We start from the raw sequence: 9,586 nt of genomic DNA, 5'->3' as shown, positions 1-9,586 counted from the left end.
AGAATAGTGGTTTTTATTTGGCGGGAAGATGCCAGGGATGGGGATAGGATTTGGCGGGAAGTTTAGTAGTGGATGAAGCTATTGGCGGGAGATTTTCTTGGTGGCTGTTATATATATATATATATATATATAATAATAATAAAATGCTTATTGGTATGATGATTTGTTATTAAATAAATGCAAGTGAAGATTGCAAGATTTTTTTTTTGATATATAGATGCATATGATTTATTAGATGTAATGCAGAAATAAAAAAAAAGTCGGGCTATTATAATTATTTTTCTTGTTTTAATACATGGTGAGTGAGATGTAATTTCAACTAGTAGGAGTAATAGGCAATGTTTTGAAACTTGGATCGGTGGGTGAATTGGTAAAGTGTCCGGGTCAAGATTCAACTGGTTTAACCCTAGTTCATTGATTTTTTTTATTTTAAAAAATAAGAAATAACAAATAAGTAGAAAATATGTAAAATCAACACAAAAACCATAAATTTTGTTATATCTTCTAGAGAAGATTTACTAATCTAGTACCTTCTAATTCATCCCCAAATAAAAGAAAAAGTATTTCATAAAAAAAATTAAGGAATCAAAGAAATTATGAACAAATTTATCCAATATCTTAAATTAAACAAAGAAGAGTTTAACTTTCTTAACTCAATAACAAATCTAATAGGATTTGTAATATCAGATTTGTATATTAGATTTGTAAAATTAATGGAAAAAATCATGAATATGAAAAGAAATGATGGATGAGGAAAAGGAAAACAAGTGTGTTTCGTTATCTATTGAACTCAACTTCATCATTATCTTCACCACCAATAATGTAAAAGAAATGAAAAAATAGAAGGGGGCCAAAAAAAAAAGGGAGATGAGTGAGATTGGAGTATGGCTCTCAGAGGTGAGATTTTTGGAAGAGGAAGAATTAAGGTTTTTTAAGTTTTTAGTTGGATTTAAGGCTGCATACAACTAGACCGAGCTCCAGTTAAACATCAGTGGATCGTTATCATATGCAAGTCGAGTTCGAAATTGATATTTTCGCAAGCTCGATAGCTTGACGAGCCGCTTGATTAGCTCGAGTGCATATGAAATTACATAATTGCCTCTCTATCAATTACAGTTTACAATAATTCCGATTTCCTAAATACAATTTCGAGTTGACTTTGACCTGCTTGTGATCTAGAAAATCGAACACAACTCAAGTTGACAATTCGAATTGCTCACGAGCCAAAAATTGAGTTTCAGCTCGCAAGTCTTGTTGACTCGAGTTTGAACCTGCCTTTTCCTTAGTCGAGTTCAGATTGAACTCCAATTTCTTGACTTGTCGAACTCGGGTTCGAACTTGAGCCCACACATAAACAAGTTGATTTAGACTCTATAAGTTCAAAATTCGACTTAATTCGATTCGTTTGCAATTCTCGTGTTTTTAAATTGGGCTAACTAAGATTTTTTTATTGAGAGAAATATTGGCCCATCAAGTTAACTAATCAACTTAGTTGTACTAGATGACTATTAGCTATAGTTGTTTGGCTTTGACAAAGCCCAAAAGCTTACAAAAATTGAGCAACCCACAAAAAAGTCGAAGTCAAAATTCAAAAAACGAGACTTGACCAATTTTAACTGATTCATTTCGATTTAGCGGTTTCGACCGGCTCTAATTGGTTTTTTTAACTTCCTAGGTTTCTCTTAGAATCGGACCGGCACCACGGCCAGTTTGCGGTCCAATTGATTTAATCGACTGGTTTGATTCGATTCTAAAAACACTGGTTGTAGGGTTGTAAATGAATTGAATTAAAATGATTAACTTTTTGAACTTAGGTGTTTGCCTCGATTTAACATTTGAATGGCTCAAGTTTGATTCGAGAGCTCAAAAATTTATTTAATTTTACAAATTTTTAATATAATTTTATCAATAATGCATATATAATATCTACACTATAAAATAATAAATGTATAAATTATTGTAAAATATTAAGCAAAAATATAAAAATATAGTCAAACCTTGTGAGCCTTAACAAACTAAATATATACAAATTCATATTTGATTGATATTTTAATCAAATATCAACTGTTGTTTGAAGCAAGGTCTTGAAACCTAGACCGTTTAGTGAACCGAAAATCTTATTGGATCAAGGGTTATTGGTTCAACTGTTAGGCCAACTGTAATCAAGCCGTTATTGACCCATGATGTTATAAATATGTCATAAATAATTAATATGTTATTTTTATTATTATCTGGATCATTACAAACTAAAAAAGGACTAACTCTCATAAAACATGATATTTTATAATATTAAAAATAAAAAAGCTTACGAATTTATGAATAAAAATTGAAAAGTTTATACAAAAATTAAGCTACAATATATATAGTAGAATTGCAATAATGTTTTTTAGATAGAAATATAAAATTTAGTAAAAAATTTTGAAGTTTTAAATAATTTAGAACTAAACTATAATTTTTAGAAGGTGAAATACCACAATAATATATATTGCAAAAATTTAGGGTGGCTTTGTAATCTAAATAAAACAAAAGGATTAGATGAAAAATATAAGAAACGTAGCTAGGAGCTGCACAACGTGTATCAAGAGTGGGCCTTGCTTCTTTAATTGAAATCAAGATCCAGACGATTTAGTGAAAATTGTCCCGATTTGTTGGTTCACTGATTGAACTGGACGGTGCAGCTAGTTCTTTCAAAATAAAGTAGTTTTTTGACTAATTGGTTTCAGCCTAAACTTAGCCCAAAAAACTATCCGGTCGACGGTTCGATTGAGCGATCCGGGCTAGATTTTCAAAATATCGGTTTGAAGTCGAACTCGAGTTCATTAAAAATTGAAGTCAAACAAACCTTTAATAAATCGAGTTCAAACTATTCATTAAGGATTTGATTAGTTTACAACCCTACTTAGTTGTATTTTAGTAGTTTGATAAGATAGTTTTTAGTGGGTAACCTATTCACTAGCATCTTGCTTATAAAAAGCGACTCGCAAGTACTTAATTCAGTTAATTGGCTTTATATAGATGCATCGGATATTCTTTTTTATTTTTTTGAAAAACATATGCATCGATTATTCTAAAACAAGTTAGATCTCAACTATTCTTTGTTAATTTAGTTTCAATACTTTTGTTGTGAATAAATTTCTATATGTATAAAATGGATTAATCTTTCCTATACACTGTCAGTATTGGATGAATAACAAGTATGTAACGTTTAAATTTGAAATTCAACCTTTGCACATATGTCATGAATCCAACGTTGATAGTATATAAACCATCAATATATATATATATATATATATATATATAAGATTTACTCCTATAAAATTACCTTTTTGTTGCAAATATGCTTGTAAAACTATACATAATATGTCTTACAAGGTTAGTTTTAAACACATTCATGATGCTTGCAAAAATGTAGTCGAACTAGTTTAGGATTTCAAGTTGCCTAGATCCTAACTCCTTCGAACTAGGGTACTACGAGTTTGTTCTAGTTTGTTCCAAGTTTGCAAAAACTAATTATAGAGAAAAATTATGGTTTGAAATAATCAAACTAGCACACACTCTGCATGAAGGTCCTAGTATAATACACTCGTTACGTCTCGCAAACGTACACTTCAGATTTTTACTTTCGTCATCTACCTCTCTTCCTCTTTTGTTTGTCTTTCAAGTAAAGGCATAGCAAGAAAAGAAAAAGATTTGGAAAACTTGCATGTATTATAACTCAGGACTTCTATTTTATGTTGAGTCGTCATTGTAGATATAAGATGTTAGCCAGATACTAGTGCAAATCAACAAGAGACTCATCATAATTTTCTCAATAAATTTACGGTGGACTGTGATGTAATACCACCTAAAAATGGGATAGATAAATATTAAAATCTTAAATTTGGGGAAAAAGTATTGGGGGAGGTTGAAATCTGATGCCAAATTGTTCCTCCAACAAGTTCAAATTAAGAAAATTTGCTGGACTATTAGGGAAGCTACCAAATAGTCCATTGCTTGGGGCTTTATGTGCAATTAGTATCTTACCGTATAGAGTGGGAGTTGGAGCTTCCAAATTTTGTACAAGCATTACTGTGTATAAAAAAAAAAATCCAAAGGTTCCAAAGCACCCCTTTGATTTAGTCAGATTCTTATATATACTAGTCCTTTATACACAGTCTCTTTAGACTCCCCTCCCTGTAAATTAGGAGTGGATTAGATTATAGAAATATTATCATTACTGTAAACAAAAATTACTGTGTAAAGATTCTTAATTTTGCTATAATGAAATCTCGGTTACTTTGTGGTAAAAACAAAATTACAAAGCTTTTCAATCCCTCTTTTAGGTGTACGTTTGACTCGACATGATAGGTATGACCCATGTAAAACAAGTTGTGCACAGTGCTATCGAAATTGAAATGCCTCTACATATAATTTTCTTTTTGTGTTTTTGGCTTTTCGTTGCACTATTTTCTCTTTGAAGTAGGTAGTTGTCTAACTACGTCTTGTCACAAGTGCATCAAACGATGAGAGGTGGCTCCAAAGAGTATAATATTGTTGCTTTGCTTAACTTTAATTTTCCTCCGTTAATAATAACTCATGCCCAAACATGCTCCAAAGCATGTTTAACATATTTGTCTTAGTTTATGGAGCAAGAGAAAAAAAGACCATTAGAACGGTATCTATGAACGTTTTTCATGCCTCTTCCACGACTTTCATAAACGTGCAATGTAGGATCCAAACCATATCCTCACCTACCATTACTTTCCGAGGCTATCATTTGATGCCTATGGTAACTTTCCAACAAACGTTAAATGGAAGAAATCTAAACCTGATTCTCAATCCAATCCAAAATATAATTACTGACTTTTGGGTTCGACTAAAGGACTTAAATCTCACTCACTCAATCCTCACTGGACCGATGTGGGAGAAAGACGAAAGGGAAATACTCGCACTCTTAGTTATGCCCATGGTAACTTGGCATAGCTGAGATGTGCCTCTTTGTCAGACTATAGCTGATGTAATGTTCTGCTACTTACTGTGACAGTAATTTTGAATTGTGATTTTTTTAAAAAAGTTTTTAATTTTTTATAAATATATTTTTTAATTATTATTTTATTTTTTATACATCAAATCATTATAATATATTTTTATTTACAAAATCTCTTAAATATAAAAATCCAAACGCGACTTACTTAGGGGCTGATTAAAGATTTCTCTTATAGCCATAAATGCTCCTCGATTTTCCATAATCCGTACTAATCCCATGGACTATAAATGCCAGTCCGTTCTCATACAGTCATACTTGAAGGTAACTAACTGACTGCTCCTCCCTCCCATAACTCCCCAGCTCTATTATTACTTTGATCACCAACTTAGGCATCAAAATTATTTCAAGGGATATTTTCTATCTCACTGTGTTCAGAAGGCAAGAAGTTCAGCTTAGATAGCTCGACTCTATCAATTTCCTGCTCGCACATATGCATAATTTACTCTCAGTCACCGATAGTTGTAGATCTCAACTCTGAAAATTCTCTAACAAAATAAAAAAAGCCCATTCAAGCTCGTCAAAGTTTCATCTGAATTAAGACGAATGCATTATAAGAATACCCCACTGGTGTCTCTACATCTTTTTTGTTTGCAGACGTAGGCAATAATGGACCAAAGATTCTTAGCTAAGGCAAGACTCTTGGTAGGAATCAATATACTACCCCTAAAGCCTTCTCAGTCTACACTCCTTGGAAGTATTCGTACGTATACTACCCCATAATCGATCTTGTTCCCGACAGCCGTCAAACTAGTAGTTTCATCAGCATCATATGTAGTTGACTTGTTAAAAAATGCATCACAAGTACTTTTGTGTCTTTAGCTTCCGAGCAGCCAACATGTTCTGCGCCTAAATACTTTTACAGCGGATGGAGTCACAAAAGCAACAGAACATTTCCTAGCCACGCTTTTCCATTGGCCTATTATGGGCAAAACCATAAATAGTGCTGGTGGACTGGGTCTGTTTTATTTTTTTTAGTGTGAATCAGAGGTTTCGATTACTCGAGTTCCAGATCTTTTACTTATATTTACTTCTCGTATTCATCGCTCCCCGCTTTCTCTCCATTAGGAGTTGTATAAGATTGAGCCTTAAAGACGGAAGATATCTATTTATCTCCTATATTTATCTACAATATTATAGTTTTTTTTTTTATAGGAATTTGATTGGAAATATGGAGAAGGACCACTTAAAACCAAATTTCCATGTTTGAGGCAAAGAAGACAATCTCGAATCCTCTCGCCAGGCAATGAAGATGAAGACTACTTAAAAATAAATAAATTTGAAAGGAGAAAAGAGCTGTTGAAATACTAATAAATGATGCAAACATGACAAAATTTCAAGTCAAATTTTGCAACGCATTTGCTTTCTTCATTTCATTGTGATGTGTTTCATGTAGATTATAAAGTAAGTTTTTATATTCTCTCCATCATATACTATTACGACTTAATAAACACACTATCTCACCAAAAAGAAAAAAGTGTCCAAGTTTAATTAGTAAATTAGCCCTTTTTGAAATCAAGGGACTGAATAGAATATTGAGTGAAAGTGAAAGCCTTAAAGGACGTTTAAAGTCGTTTATTCTAAGCAACATAAAAAAACGACCTACATGTGTGACTTCATTAGCATAGTTCCTCTTCCGGATACCAAAACCATGATCTAGCACTCACTTCTGGAGAAGCTTCATCGCTATTTACGTACTTTATAGGTGATCCTTGGCATGCCAGATAATGTCGATGACTCTGCATCTCTTGACATAATTAAAGATGAAATTATTAGACAATTTTAATACTAAAAACTGCTTAGTTTTGATTCCTTCCCGTTGGCTATCTTATTAATGTAAAAGATCCGTATCCGTTTGGAGATTTGTAATAAAGTTAGGTTACTTACATTCTTATTGTTTAACTAATTCAAAACACACAAAATTAAGTTTTCAAAATCTAACAAAAATTTCGTAGGTGATTAATTAACTTTCATGGTTCATGTATAGGTAAAAGGAATTAGGGTTTCTTAGAACGCCTACTAGTCGTTAGTGCACCTAAATTACACTAAATTTACTATATGAATACATGCACTTATAACTAATGCACCATCATTTAGACACTTTTGAGTGTTAGTCAAGTTTAGTAGTGATCATGGCATAATAAGGGTCATTCATCTAATAAATGCAGAGATTATCAACACAATTAAAATTGAGATCAATTCATCGAACCCTCAATTTCTCCCATCGGTGGAAAAATTTGGCTGTAATATTTCCTACGTCGGATTCAGTTTTCTTTCTGCACTCAGTTGCCAGTTGTCTTCACAGGAAAATTCGGATTCAATGTATGAAAGAGTGATCTATTCAATTCAACCACAAACTTAAATAGTCAAATGCTTTACGTGATACTGCCATTTATGATCTAATGCTAATCATACCCTACCATCAATGAGTTGTGTCGTCCACTTTCGTGATCTAATTATCTGGAGTTGAATACGGTCAAATTTCTTTTCAGAATAGTTTTATTTAAGGGGTATCAAGTTTCTTGCCACTTGATTTTTTTCGGGGATAGTTTTACTTTATTTAAAAGGTATCAAATTTCTTACCACTTGATCCAACCACTGTTAACTAGGCACTAATTAGTAGTCAAAGATAACTTACACACAAATTTTCATTCAAATGTAAATACTCACGTTTTGTACCTCATTTCAAGCACTTGTTCTGATTTGAATTCATTTTTTTTCTTTTTACCTAAAGACAGCCACTAGAGTCCTTTTAACAAGTAGCCATCCACCATTGGGCCCGCAGTTGTTAGATGAGTTTAGACAAATCCTAGCTTCTATATAGCTGACTACTAGAACAATCAACCTTTCACAAGAATCCCCTGAACAATTTCAATTACAATAACTTGTAGCTGGCCAACAAAAACATGGCCTATTGCCATACTCTCCTGGTAACCTTTCCAGGGCAAGGATAAATCAATCCAGCCCTTCAATTAGCCAAATCCCTACTCAAAATGGGAGTCAAGAAAGTCACCTTTTCAACTAGTATTTCAGCAACTCTAAGCATGGTCAAACTAGCCGGTTCATTGCCAGAAGATTTAAGCATTGTTCCTTTCTCTGATGGCTATGACAGTGGCTTTGCCTGGGGTTATGATGATATTGGAGATTTTATCTCTTCTCTGATTTCTAATGGTTCTCATGCCATTAAGGAACTTATCATGGCCAAAGCCAATGAGTGCCATCCGATCACTCATGTGGTCTACACTCCATTCATGTCTTGGGTACTTAAAATTTGTTATGAATATGGAATTTCAGCCACCTTTTTCTGGATTCAACCTGCTGCTGTTTTGGATATATACTTCTATTATTTCAATGGATACAGGGAGAAAATTGAAAACCTTATGAGAGGCGATATCATTGAATTAACATGGCTGCCATTGCTCAGTGATTGTGATTTACCCTCCTTCTTGCTGGATCCCTCCCCTGAAGTGAACAGGATTGCTGTAAGAGAGCTGAAGGACCATCTACAGCTGCTTGAAAAGGAAGAAAATGCTATAATTCTTGTAAACAGTTTTGATGGTCTAGAGTATGAGGCTTTAAGGGCTATGAAGAAGTTTAAAATGATGGCTATAGGGCCTTTAGTCCCTTCAGAATTTTTGGATGGTAAATATCCTTTGGGTGTTTCTTTTGGAGGTGATATGCTGCCTACATTGAAAGATTATGTCAAATGGATGAATTCGAAGCATGAGGGATCTTTGGTTTATGTAGCATTTGGGAGCTACTCAGAATTGTCTATGAAACAGATGGAGCAGATTGCACATGGTTTGTTGGAAAGCCAGAAGACATTTTTGTGGGTGATTAGAACATCTTATAGTGGTGAGAAATTGGAGGAGAAGTTAAGCTGTAAAGATGAATTGGAAAAGCAAGGAATGATAGTTCCATGGTGTTCACAAATGGAGGTTCTATCACACCCTTGTGTGGGATGTTTTGTGACTCATTGTGGATGGAATTCATCTTTGGAGAGTATGGTTGCTGGGTACCCGTTGTGGCAGTTCCACTTTGGAATGATCAAGCTACAAATGCAAAGTTTATTCAAGATGTTTGGAAGATTGGTGTAAGAGCTATTGCAAATGATGGAGGAATTTTTGAGGCTAATGAAATTAAGAGATGCATAGAGCTTGTCATGGATGGTGGAAAGATAGGTGAAGAAATGAGAATCAATGCTAAAAAATGGCAGGGCTTGGCTAGAGAAGCTGCCAAAGATGGAGGTCCATCTAACATGAATCTTAGGACATTCGTGAATGAGCTTAGAGATGGTGTTACTAAAACTACTATCTGAAGAATCTTCATGAGTTTGTCCTCTTTAATATTCCATTTCATGTGATTTTGATATTTTTAATGGATTATATGTATGATGAATCCGAATCACTCCTTTCATTTCTTATAAATCTAAGTATATTACAAGAGATTAATTTTTTATGTACTGAGAGTGTAGTGAATTTTTTTTATACTAATAGCTTTGAATGCATGGCATATGCGCCATGATTTGAATTTATGTGTTGTGGCATGATCCACACCTGTTAA

At 33.4% G+C, this 9,586-nt stretch overlaps 1 pseudogene; it reads left to right on the top strand.

Moving 5' to 3' along the window:
* Positions 1–4,897: 4,897 nt before the first annotated feature.
* LOC113766049 lies at positions 4,898–9,341 on the top strand (annotated as a pseudogene).
* The last annotated feature ends 245 nt before the right edge of the window (positions 9,342–9,586 follow it).

The sequence above is a fragment of the Coffea eugenioides genome, chromosome 3 (assembly GCF_003713205.1).
Source record: "Coffea eugenioides isolate CCC68of chromosome 3, Ceug_1.0, whole genome shotgun sequence".
Lineage (NCBI taxonomy): Eukaryota > Viridiplantae > Streptophyta > Magnoliopsida > Gentianales > Rubiaceae > Coffea > Coffea eugenioides.
This window is presented reverse-complemented; position numbering and strand designations above follow the sequence as displayed.